Source organism: Pelophylax lessonae (genome assembly GCF_965119305.1).
Source record: "Pelophylax lessonae genome assembly, chromosome: 13".
In the NCBI taxonomy this organism is placed as follows: domain Eukaryota; kingdom Metazoa; phylum Chordata; class Amphibia; order Anura; family Ranidae; genus Pelophylax; species Pelophylax lessonae.
The window spans coordinates 139,671,397-139,683,880 of record NC_138780.1 but is presented as its reverse complement, the minus strand read 5'-3'; positions in this window follow the sequence as shown (position 1 = coordinate 139,683,880).

The following is a 12,484-nucleotide window of genomic DNA, read 5'->3' as shown; positions in this document are numbered from 1 at the left end:
GAGCATGCCTAGTCTTGCTCTTAAGATTTTTTTTCTGTGGAAATCTGTACTAATGAGACGAAAATCAGACGTTGTATAACGGACGACAAAAAATTTATAACCTGCACATCAGGATTTTGTCAGTCGAAAAGTCGGAGTCGGCTGTCGAAAGCACCATACTAACAATCCGAAAAAAGGCAGATCAGTCGTCGGACGAAATTTCGCTTCCGAATTTCTTATTGTGTGTACGGGCCTTAAGACCAACCAGTTCTTTATGACAAATACAGTCCAAGGTACAATGAAATATATTCTTCTTGGCCTGTGTTTAAATGTACCTACAAGCATTTACACTTAGAGGACGTTTCAGAGGTTCCTGGTAAATGGGGCCTGTAGAGGGAATTGCTGCGCTCATTTCTTATAATTATTTCCTGCTGTACAGATGAATAATCAATTTTCTCTGTGCTACCCTTAGTAATTGCTGTGTTAAAGTGGCAAGTGAAATCCAAGGTCTTTGAAAACAATTTTAAACTTTAATTAATGTTTTTGTTCAATGATTTAGCTGGAGGATTTGACGTTTAATATTTTTTTAATTATTAATTGATAATGTTTAGGATAGATAGATAGATAGATAGATAGATAGATAGATAGATAGATAGATAGATAGATAGATAGATAGATAGATAGATAGATAGATAGATAGATAGATAGATAGATAGATACAGTATCTCACAAAAGTGAGTACACCCCTCACATTTTTGTAAATATTTTATCATGTGACAGCACTGAAGAAATGACAATTTACTACAATGTAAAGGTTTCTAATTCCGCTTGGATTTTAGAGGGTAGCTAAGGAAGTTGGGACGATGAGATAAACTCTTCTATGTGAGTTTGAGAAGGTGAATGATCTGGTGGGTTATAAAGGAAGGAGTCAAAGTCCTTAAATTCCTGAAAAATCTGTTTAGGTAGTACCACTTTTTGGCCGCTTGAGGACACAATCTGAGGTATATAGGTTGCCAATTTACATTCTCTGACAGATCATAATGAAAGGTTTAGCACTGGGAAACACTTTTTTGAAAGATAAAAGGTGCATTTTATATACAACTATATCAACTATATCAATCGGACCAAAACGAGGGACAAATGAGAAGAAAAGAGGGACAGGGGGACTTTGTTCCAAATCAGGGATAGTCCCTTGAAATCAGGGACAGTTGAGAGCTATGTTTAAAGGCATTGTAAACATTCCTTCACTTGCATAAGATGTGCATTGATCATGTAATTTCATGGTGCCATGTATTGCCCTGTACACACAGCCTATAGTAGAGTACATTTTTACATTCCTGTGATAGCAGTTTCTGTTTGTGTAGAAACTTGGGGTATTCAGCATGATCTTTGTCTATAGTCTGAGAGCTGACACTTCATGTGAAGAAATCTACATATCCCACAATCCTTGGGTCTCTCAGTCTAGTGCTGCTGCAGGTGACAGCTACATAATAATTAGATCTGACACAGAAATAAAGCAGCCAGATAGAGATGGACTGAGGGGTGTTCGGGATCCTAGTCTCAACCCCCCTGCCTGATCCTGCCAGGAAGCCATCACTGCACATCGTTAATCACAGGCAGTGAGACATTTTCTGTTCTGTGCAGCTGTGGACCAGGAAATGTCTCAATGCGTGTGTTTAGCAGTGTGCAGTGTCCGCTTTCTGGCGGGATCAGGCAGGTGGGTTGGGACTAGCATCCCGAACACGCCTGAGCCCATCTCTACAGGCAGAGCATTCACAGATGCTTTGTGACCCAGAACAGGAATTTGTTTTGTCCCTTTGGTGAATAGGTTTCTGTAGCTCTGTAGCAATGCATGGACATAGGAGAATCAATCAGCCATGACATCACAAACTGCAGACGCAGCATGTGAGCCCATCATTACAAAGTAAGGCAAACTAACAGCACATGCAACCCAGATAGCAAGGATAACTTGCCACATATTTGTGGCAGTGTTAAATTGTAAGTCTGTTAACTTGCTGCACATTTTCTCTGGCAAGTTGTACACTTGCAGAGCACTTGAAGCACAAGTTCTAGTTGACACTTTTCCAATTTGTAAAAAATGTGTGTGGCAAGTCTCTAGCAAGGGCAAAGTTGCAGTGGTGAGTCTACAGCAAGAGCTCTGCCAATCTACAGCATTAAAATTTAGCCACAGTGACCCCTGTGGTGGGATGACTATTGCACAACATAACTGAACCAGAACTTGCAGCAGACTTGCAGAATGTTTGCAAAAATAGTTGATCTAGAGTCATGCAATGCAGACTTGCTGCAATTGTGCAACAAACTTGTGAAGCCTGGCAAGTCCAGCAATAGCTTAGCGAGTTATTTTCAAACTTGCGGCACAATTGCTGGCTATCTGGGAATATACTGTAACTACACTAATGCCTATTTAAAAAAGCAAAAAGATTTATGTACAATACCTTTAACCATCAGCAGCTACAACAGGTGTTTCAGTCAGTGTCAAATGATGTTTTCATGTATAACATGTTATATTATAATATATATATATATCTGTTATAACATGTTAACATGTATATTATGCCAAATGTGTCTGCAGTGTAATACATGTGTAAGTGTAGGCCACTTTCACATGGGGCGATTATCTGCATGCCCGTGCAGGGATATCTTTTACCAGCACAGGGATGCACAGGTGTTGCATGCATCTCCACGTCGGCAGTACTGTAGATGTCTATTGGGACACGAGTTTGCACAGCTGCTGTGTCCCAATGTGACATCCATGTGGGTGCACGGACCTAAATGCACTGTGGGTGCACATTAACCACTTGCCGTCTGCTCACTCGAGCACTACTGCGGCAAAGTGGCTCGATAACGTCTGACGACATAGACCTACGTCATCAGACATCCCCCTTTCTCGGCGGCGCGCGCGCGCCGCCGCAGGCTCGCTCCCACTGTATTCAGTCACAGCGGGAGTCGGGCCAGGGGAGGAGCGGCGGCGATCGCCGCTGCTCTTCCCCGATCGTCGGGGAATCGAGTCTGGAGATCCGCCCGCTTGTGTAAACAGAGTGGGCGGATCTCCTAAGTGACAGGCAGGGTCAGATTGCAGGGTTCAGCATAGCTGAACATGCGATCTGTCCCTGTGTCACTCAGTCACCTCCCCCCACACATGTTAGTAAGCACCAGGCATACATTAACCCCTCCCTCTCCAATAAAATTAACCCCTTCCCTGCCAGTGTCATTTTTACAGTAACAGTGCATATGTATAGCACTGATTACTGTAGTAATGTCACTGGTACCCCCAAAAGTGTCAAAAATGTCAGTCAAGGGTACGTTCTGTCCGCCGCAATGTCGCAGTCCCGCAAAAAAAATCGCAGATCGCCGCCATCACTCGTTAAAAAAAAAAAAAACACCAAAAATGACAGAAATCTTTCTCTTAGTTAGTAAACGCAATAACTTTTGCGCAAACCAATCAAAATATGCTTATTGTGATTTTTTTTTACCAAACATAGGTAGCAGAAAACAAATTGTCCAAAAATTTTAAAAAATTTTGATTTTTACATTTTTTTGGGGGGGAATTTCATATAAAAAAATGTGAAAAATATTGTTATTTTTGCAAAATTGTCGCTCTTTTTTTGATTATAACAGGTGATCAAATACCACCAAAAGAAAGCTCTGTTTGTGGGAAAAAAAGGACGTAAATTTCGTTTGGGTACGGCGTTGCACGACCGCGCAATTGTCAGTTAAATTCGCACAGTGCCGAATCGCACTGTGGCCCAGACGTAAGACAGCAAAATCCTCCAGTGGTAAAGTGGTTAATGAGACTGCCGTCACGGAGATGCATGCAATACTTGGTAATCCCTGTGTCAGTAACGCACAACCCTGCACAGGGCATGCAACTAATCGCCACCTCTGAGCGATGTCAAATTTGTGTTAAACATTGTTTTACTTTTGAACAATACAGCTGTATTTCTGTCCTTATTATGATAAATCTTTCTATATGTGCATTATTTTAAAATTAAATTGGTACAATAGGGTAACAATATGCCTTTTGTAGAACCATATCTATGTTAAAGGAATGCCATTTTACTAATTAAAGTAAATTCTCCACTTACAGTGGCTTGCAGGACACACAGCAATAAATGTTGTTGCTTAAATATTCTTTAAATGCTGGCAACTATGGTATAGGGGAGCTTGTGGCTCACCTATCGTCTTCCCATGTAGGAATCAGTGCTTGGTGATTCATGTAAAAAGATATATCTCTGCGCTGTGATGAAGTGGCCGCTGACTGGCACAGATAAGCACCATACCTGACTTACAAACAATATTCACAAAATGTTTAGCGGCAAAAATTGACAAAGTGATAAGTAATAAAGTCCAAAAACACATAAACAAAAACCAAATAAATATAAAATCCTATGTATTGGTGTGCAGGAACATCAACTAATATATCTTGAGGTGAAGAAAAGTGATCTATTGAAGTGCTTCAAGATCAACCACCACACCCCAGGGAAATGGACACTCACCAGAAAGGATGGTTGCCATTACAGCAGCAAACACGCATTCAGCAAGTATCTGTCATCCGATAAAAATGGGCTGTCCATCGACACTCCTCATCAGGATGCGGCTAAGATAAATTAAGCTCACCAAGAGCCAGATAAAGCCCTCATAGTGTAGTACCTTTATTACGGTTGCAGTCAGAATATAACATAAATTCCTTACATTTATTGCTGCTGCCGACCCGGAATTGGACAGCGGCATGACGTCAGCACTAGTGTCTCCTCCTCAACGCGTTTCACTGGGGTGTAGTGGTTGATCTTGGAGCACTTCATTGGATCACTTTTCTTTACCTCAAGATATATTACTTGAATGCCTGGTGACTGGTTGCTCAGGCAGCCAGCACAGGGGATTTCTACTTGCAGCTTTCTCTGAGCTTCTTTATTTTGTTCATATAGATAAATGAAGTAGCAGTGGAAAGTATAAGCTGCTACAGAAGACAGCAACCTAGTGATCCTGTTGGATTGCCCTACATTGGCCAAGCACGTTCTAAGATTGCTGTCTAAAGTGAAGACAAATAAGTCACAGGGTCCTGATGAGATACACCCAAAATTATTAAAAGAGCTTAGTGGTGAGCTGGCAAAACCATTAACAGATTTATTTAACCAATCATTAGTAACAGGGGTCGTCCCGGAAGATTGGAAATTGGCAAATGTCGTGCCCATTCACAAAAAAGGTAGTAGGGAGGAATCGAGCAACTATAGACCAGTGAGTCTGACATCAATAGTAGGCAAATTAATGGAAACCCTATTAAAGGATAGAATTGTGGAACATCTTAAATCCCATGGATTGCAAGATGAAAAACAACATGGGTTTACTTCAGGGAGATCATGTCAAACAAATCTTATAGATTTTTTTGACTGGGTGGCTAAAATAATAGACGGTGGAGGTGCAGTAGACATTGCATATCTAGATTTTAGTAAGGCTTTTGACACTGTCCCACATAGAAGACTTATCAATAAACTACAGTCATTGAACATGGACTCCCATATTGTTGAGTGGATTAGGCAGTGGCTGAGTGACAGACAACAGAGGGTTGTAGTCAATGGAGAACATTCAGAACAAGGTCATGTTACCAGTGGGGTACCTCAGGGATCTGTACTGGGACCAATTTTGTTTAATATCTTCATAAGTGATATTGCAAAAGGCCTCGATGGTAAGGTTTGTCTTTTTGCTGATGACACAAAGATATGTAACAGGGTTGATGTTCCTGGAGGGAAATGCCAAATGGAAAAGGATTTAGGAAAACTAGAAGAATGGTCAGAACTCTGGCAACTGAAATTTAATGTGGATAAGTGCAAGATAATGCACCTGGGGCGTAAAAAACCCAAGGGCAGAATATAGAATATTTGACACAGTCCTGACCTCAGTATCTGAGGAAAGGGATTTAGGAGTAATTATTTCAGAAGACTTAAAGGTGGGAAGACAATGTAATAGAGCAGCACGAAATGCCAGCAGAATGCTTGGATGTATAGGGAGAGGAATAAGTAGTAGAAAGAGAGAAGTGCTTATGCCGCTGTACAGAACACTGGTGAGACCTCACTTGGAGTATTGTGCGCAGTACTGGAGGCCATATCTCCAGAAGGATATAGATACTCTAGAGAGAGTTCAGAGAAGAGCTACTAAACTAGTACATGGATTACAGGAAAAAACTTACCAGGAAAGGTTAAAGGACCTTAACATGTATAGCTTGGAAGAAAGAAGAGACAGAGGGGATATGATAGAAACCTTTAAATACATAAAGGGAATCAACTCGGTAAAGGAGGAGAGCATATTTAAAAGAAGAAATACTACCACAAGAGGACACCGTTTTAAACTAGAGGGGCAAAGGTTTAAAAGTAATATGAGGAAGTATTACTTTACTGAGAGAGTAGTGGATGCATGGAATAACCTTCCTGCAGAAGTGGTAGCTGAAAATACAGTGAAGGAGTTTAAGCATGCATGGGATAGGCATAAGGCTATCCTTCATATAAGATAGGGCCAAGGACTATTCATAGGATTCAGATATATTGGGCAGACTAGATGGGCCAAATGGTTCTTATCTGCCGACACATTCTATGTTTCTATGTTTCTATTCACATCAGTCCCTGCCCTCAAGGAGCTCACAATCTTAGGTCCCTAACTCACATACATACACAGTAGGGCCAATTTTTTTTTTTTTTATACAGGATCCAATTTACCTACCAGCATGTCTTTGGAGTGGTTGGGATTCGAACCAGTGACCCTCTTGCTGCTAGGTGAAAGTGCTAACCACTACACCACTGTGCCGACTTTGAAAGTGGCATGGCTGTTGGTGCAAGACGAGCTGGTCTGAGTATTTCAAAAACTGCTGATATTCTGGGATTTTCACACACAACCATCTCTAGGGTTTAAAGAGAATGGTTTGAAAAAGAGAAAATATCTAGTTAGCAGCTGTTGTGTGGATAAAAATGTCTTGTTGTTGTCAGACTGGTTTGAGATGATAGAAAGGCAACAGTAACTCAAATAACCTCTCATTACAACCAAGGTATGCAGAATACCTTCTCTGAATGCACAACGCATCGAACCTTGAAGCAGATGTGCTATACGGTAGCAGCAGAAGACCCCAGGGAGTACCACACCTGTCAGCTAAGAACAGGAAACTGAGACTACAATTCACACAGGCTCACTAAAATTAGACAATAGAAGATCAGAAAAATGTAGCCTGGTCTGATGAGTTTCGATTTCAGCTGCGACATTCAGATGGTAGAATCCGAATTTGGCGTAAACCACATAAAATCATGGATCCATCCTGCCTTAAACCAACGATTCAGGCTAGTTGTGGTGGTCTAATGGTGTGGGGAATATTTTCTTGGCACACTTTGGGCCCCTTAGTACCCATTTAGCATTGCTTAAATGCCACAGCCTACCTAAGCATTGTTGTTGACCATGTCCATCCCTTTATGACTACAGTGTACCCATCTTCTAAAGGCTGCTTCCAGCAGGATAATGCACCATGTCACAAAGCTCAAATCATCTCACCACCTCACCACTGGTTTCTTGAACATGACAATGAGGTCACTGTACTCCAATGGCCTCCACAATCACAAGATCTCAATCCAATAGAGCATCTTTGGGATGTAGTGGAACGGCAGATTTGCATCATGGATGAGTAGCAACTGTGTGATGCTTTCATGTCAATATAGACCAAAATCTCTGAAGAATGTTTCCAACACCTTGTTGAATCTACGTCACAAAGAATGAAGGCAGTTCTGAAGGCAAAAGGGGGTCCAACCCGGTACTAGCAGCAAGGTGTACCTAATGAAGTGGCCGATGAGTGTATGTAAATCTGTAATTGGGGAGATCTGCTTAGCGAAAAAAAAACATGTAAAGAAAAAAAAAAAAATCAAGCCACTAATAACAAGCCCACACTTCCCTTGGTTACATTTTTCATTATGAGAAGATTGGGATCTCTCTGATTACATTACTGGCTCTAGGCTTTTGTTCTACCAGTGTTTACAATTCAGTGAAAACTGTAAAAATGTATTAATCTTAGCTTCACACAATGCCTAATGGGTACACAATTTGAGAGATGAGTACATAATAAATGTAGATATATTTTTTAGAGCTTGGGGCAGTGCAATTCTGTACACATAAAGAATATTATTGATTAGATAGGGATGTTAATGGATTTCTTGTTTGTGAATCGTCTTCCTCACTGCAGATAAACATAATTCCTTCACACATGCTGTTGTAGGCCAATGCTGAAATGCTCAGTATATACAATTCCTATTCAGTAGAAATTTCCAAAAGAAAAATAAAAAACCTTTAAAGCGGAGTTCCACCCTCGGAAATTCTTTTTTAATAAAAATACCCCTGGGACAGTCAGGGCTAGTGCATTCCACAATGGATAGCCTCTGAACTGTCCTGGGTCGCACTTACCTTTTAGAAGAAATACTTACCTTGAAAATGTCTTGTCCAGCACTGCCATCTCAGGTATGGGCAGCTGAAGCCAGCGCGTCCTCTTCGGCGTCCTCTTCTGTGTCCTCTTCGTCCCAGAATGCCCTGCACCAGCCCTGCTAGTCATGTCCGGTGCAGGCACGTCATTCCTGCACAGCACAGTGAATGACGTGCCTGCACCGGAACTGACGAGCGGGGTGGGTGCAGGCGCATTGATTCCTGGGAGCGATGACGCTCAGCTCCCAGGAATCAATGCGAGCAGGAAGTGACGGCGCGGGCCGCGGCCAAAGAGAGAGGAAGAGGAAGTAAGGTGAGTATATTTTCTTCTAAAACAAGGTAAGTAAAGAAAAAAAAAAGTGTGATTACCCATTTATTTTTCAGGTAACAGAGAGCAAGCAGATGGGGGAAAATTACTTTTAAGGGTAGAACTCCACTTTAATATGATTAGTGGAGGGTCCTCATTTACTAAGTACCCTAGTCAGGAACAACAGGCTCCCTGTTGTTGACACGCTGGCATCCTTCTAGGGTATGGCTATAATCGACATAACCATTTAATTAAAGCCCAATTACTAGTTCTCCAAAAATGTCTAACCCCTGTCCCTTCTATAGCCTGCACATTATATTGTTTTCTTTCTTTACATACCCTTAGCATCCATCATAATGTGCTGTAAACATGGCCTCCAACCTTCTCCTGGTTCTTGGCACGTCATCTTCCAGTGGGCAAAGTAGAGCAGCATAAGGCGGTAGTTATAATTGCCACTACTTCTGGTTGTAGGCTACACCTTCAGAGGACTAAAATGGTGCATCCATGACTGCATGAATGTCAGCTTTAATTTATTTTTGATGATGTGTCATTTAACCTGGAAAGAGGTTGGTAGCTATTGGTCTCAGCTGATTTTCTGCAGGGGACATTGCATGGGAGAAGAATATTCCAGTGAAAAATGAACTCCCAGCAAATATTAAAATATAACCATTTAGTATTGATTTACATAATAATTTTAATGTGCTTTTACATTTAGTTAGCAAGGCTTAGTGAATTAATTGCAAGAGTACAATACTTTTTTTATGGGTTTTCGCTAAGCTTGGGTGCACTTGGAAGAGATTATTTGCTTCACCAACAAATTGGGCTTTCTTTACTGAACCTTTCCAGTTTTAGCCAGAGCAGAGGATACAGCTTACAACCCCAACCCACCAGATAACCAAGTAAATGGTAGGGGTAGCACAGGGCAGGGTGGCACTCGCAGCTATCATCTTGGATAAAGTATCAATCTTGGATCAAGTATTGCACTTCCACACTGCATCATCTGAACATCTCTTCTCTATTCCCTCACAGTAACCTATGCTGCTTTCAACATCCACCTTTAACTGAATTTGACTCATTACTATCAACGTGTTTCATAATAAACTTTGCTGCTTTCAACATCTGTAGCCCTGCCCATGTTATTCGAATGTTTATTTTGTTCTCTTATTGTCTCGCCTATATTATGAGTTGATCTTAATCTATACAACACTACCCTCCTGCTCTCTTGTAATCTGGATTTGGCATGTGAAGTCTGCTAGCCATGTGTCCCTTATGAGCCCCTAATCGATTCACTGACAAGTTCTACCCCCATCCATCTCACTATAAGTTTAGACCATCTTTATGGGGATCACAGGCAGGGTAGCACGGGCAGGGATGGCACTTTCAACTATCATTTTGAATAAAGTATTGCGCTTCGGCTCTGTCCTTCATCTCAGGCAACCCCTATATGAGTCATTGTTTTTTCACTGAGCTATTATATTTTTTACAGCAGGGAAACTTTCCTGCTGTTAGAATACACTGATCAGTGCCCCTGACTCGAGCCTGCGGCCCAGATCAAGAGAGGAAAACCCAAAAGGGTGGTTAGTGGATCGACTTCTGTACAACCTCCCACTCATACATGGATTGAAATTCAGCTGGTTCAGCAGGGACAGGTGGAATTTAGATCCATGTATGGGCAAGAGGTTGTACAGAAGTTGATCTACCCATTGACTTCTGTACTGCCACTCTTTTGGGTTTCCTTGCTAGTTCAGTGCTGCAGGCTATAGCAGGCAGTGCTGATCAGTGCATTCTGATGGTGGAGAAGTCTCCCCACTGTCAGAATTCTTTCAATCCATGTATGGTTAACTTTAGGCACAAAGAGAAATTTCACAGCAAACTATTTTGCAAAACACTAAATAGACTGCAGATGACCCTGTTTCCCTATCCAGCTTTTTCATCTCTTACCCAGTTTGTTTCTTAATCTCTCCACTCTAACATGCGCTCTTTAAATCTCCTTCTCACAGCTGTGTCTTTCTTTCACTCCTATTCTCCACTCTACAACTTATATCAATTACCCTCACTCCTGTCCTCTCCTTATTACTGCACTCATCAACTCCTGCTTATTCTGTACCCACATGCTAGAAAAACCTCCAGGACACTGGGACATGTCCCTTCATATAACTCACACTCCCATATTATCTCCCTCAACCTTCTGCTTCTGCTAACTTCTGGAGCTAAATACCAAATTCTCGGGCCTCCATCACTTTACTTTGACCAACACATCCAGCATACCCCACCCTCTAGCCGCAGCTGCAAACCATATGTAGTACCCTCCTAGGTAGGTGGTAGGAAAACACATTTGGTGGTTCTGTTCTGCTTATCAGATGAGCCAGATCTGTTAGTTTATCTTGTCCCATGTTTCCAGATGCGATTTATTGGGTCTAAGGGAGTCTCCCCAATGCATCCAATAAGGGAGCTGGTTGGACAGTGAAGGAAACCTAACCAATAGTGCACCAGGGGTTTATGGCTGTCCCAGTGGGTGGGCATTGCTGTAATGCATCCTGGGATTGGTTATAAGTCTTGAGGGAGCATGTGACAGGGTGTCTTTTGGAGGGAGCAAAGTCCTAGGAGGAGGTGGACGGCTGTCACTCCTCCTGCCAATGTGAGGAAGGTGGTTCAGGCAGTCGGCCTATGGAACCAGGTGTGGAACTGGGCTGCAGAGGATCTAGTGTGCTGACCAGTGGAGCTGTTGGGCAGAAGAATTTGGGAAAAACAGTATCGTGAGTACTAAGGGATCTGCTCAAGGGTCTGCCTAGGAAAGGAGACCACTCCAGAGAAGTCAGGGGATAAAGGAGCCAGCTCACACAGATTGTTACAGGAAAGGGGGTGCCAAGTAGTGAACCCTGAAGATTAGGGACAAAGGGGGTGCCAGGCAGGGCCCTGAATTTATTTAGCAGTACAGTCTACCTCAGAGTACAGCTTACCTCAGGATACAGTTTACCCCAGGAAGCTTTATTACTTCATTCACAGCCAAGGGCAAAGTGAAGCAGCGGCTTAGCCATGACTAGCTCTATTCAGCGTTACTCAGTGTTGCTCAACATTATACAGCATTAACCAGCACTATTCAGCTCTATTCAAGTTGTCCCAGCCTATTGTGCATAGTTCATTAAGTTGGAGTATCCTACTCATTCCCTTCTCCTATCCAAGTTCCAAATAAAACCTAAAAACCAAAGATACTGGACTTCTTCTTGTCTGAGGTAAAACACTTGGAAAAATGCCAGACCGTTCTGTTGCTACTAATGGTAACCCAGGGGAACCCACACACAGCAGCTCCCATGGGAGTAGTGCTACATTTGGGGGCTCGTCCGGGATGTCGCCCTGGGTTACTGGCCTCGTTTCTAATGGCAACGGCCGAAGAAAATTCTCAAAACCACCATTTTTGTTTCTGGGACTTTGTTCTAATACTCAAACCAAGTGTAAGGCCTGCTCTACAGGAGATAGGGAGAGTGGGATGAAGATAGAAATGCACCTTGAAGGTTGCCTGTGGCAATGCAGAGATTTCAGTCAGAACTGCAATATGTGTTCACCGATGGCGGGAATCTTTCACTTAAGCTTTAACATGTATGCCTCTGGAAAGTACTGGGAGGTGGGAAAAAGGCCTTTGTTTGTAAAAAAGGACTGTATCTGCTTAACAGGAAAAAGTGCAAGTATGAATGGATATAATGGCAGCCAAGGGCACGTGAAACGGTGTGCCGGGGC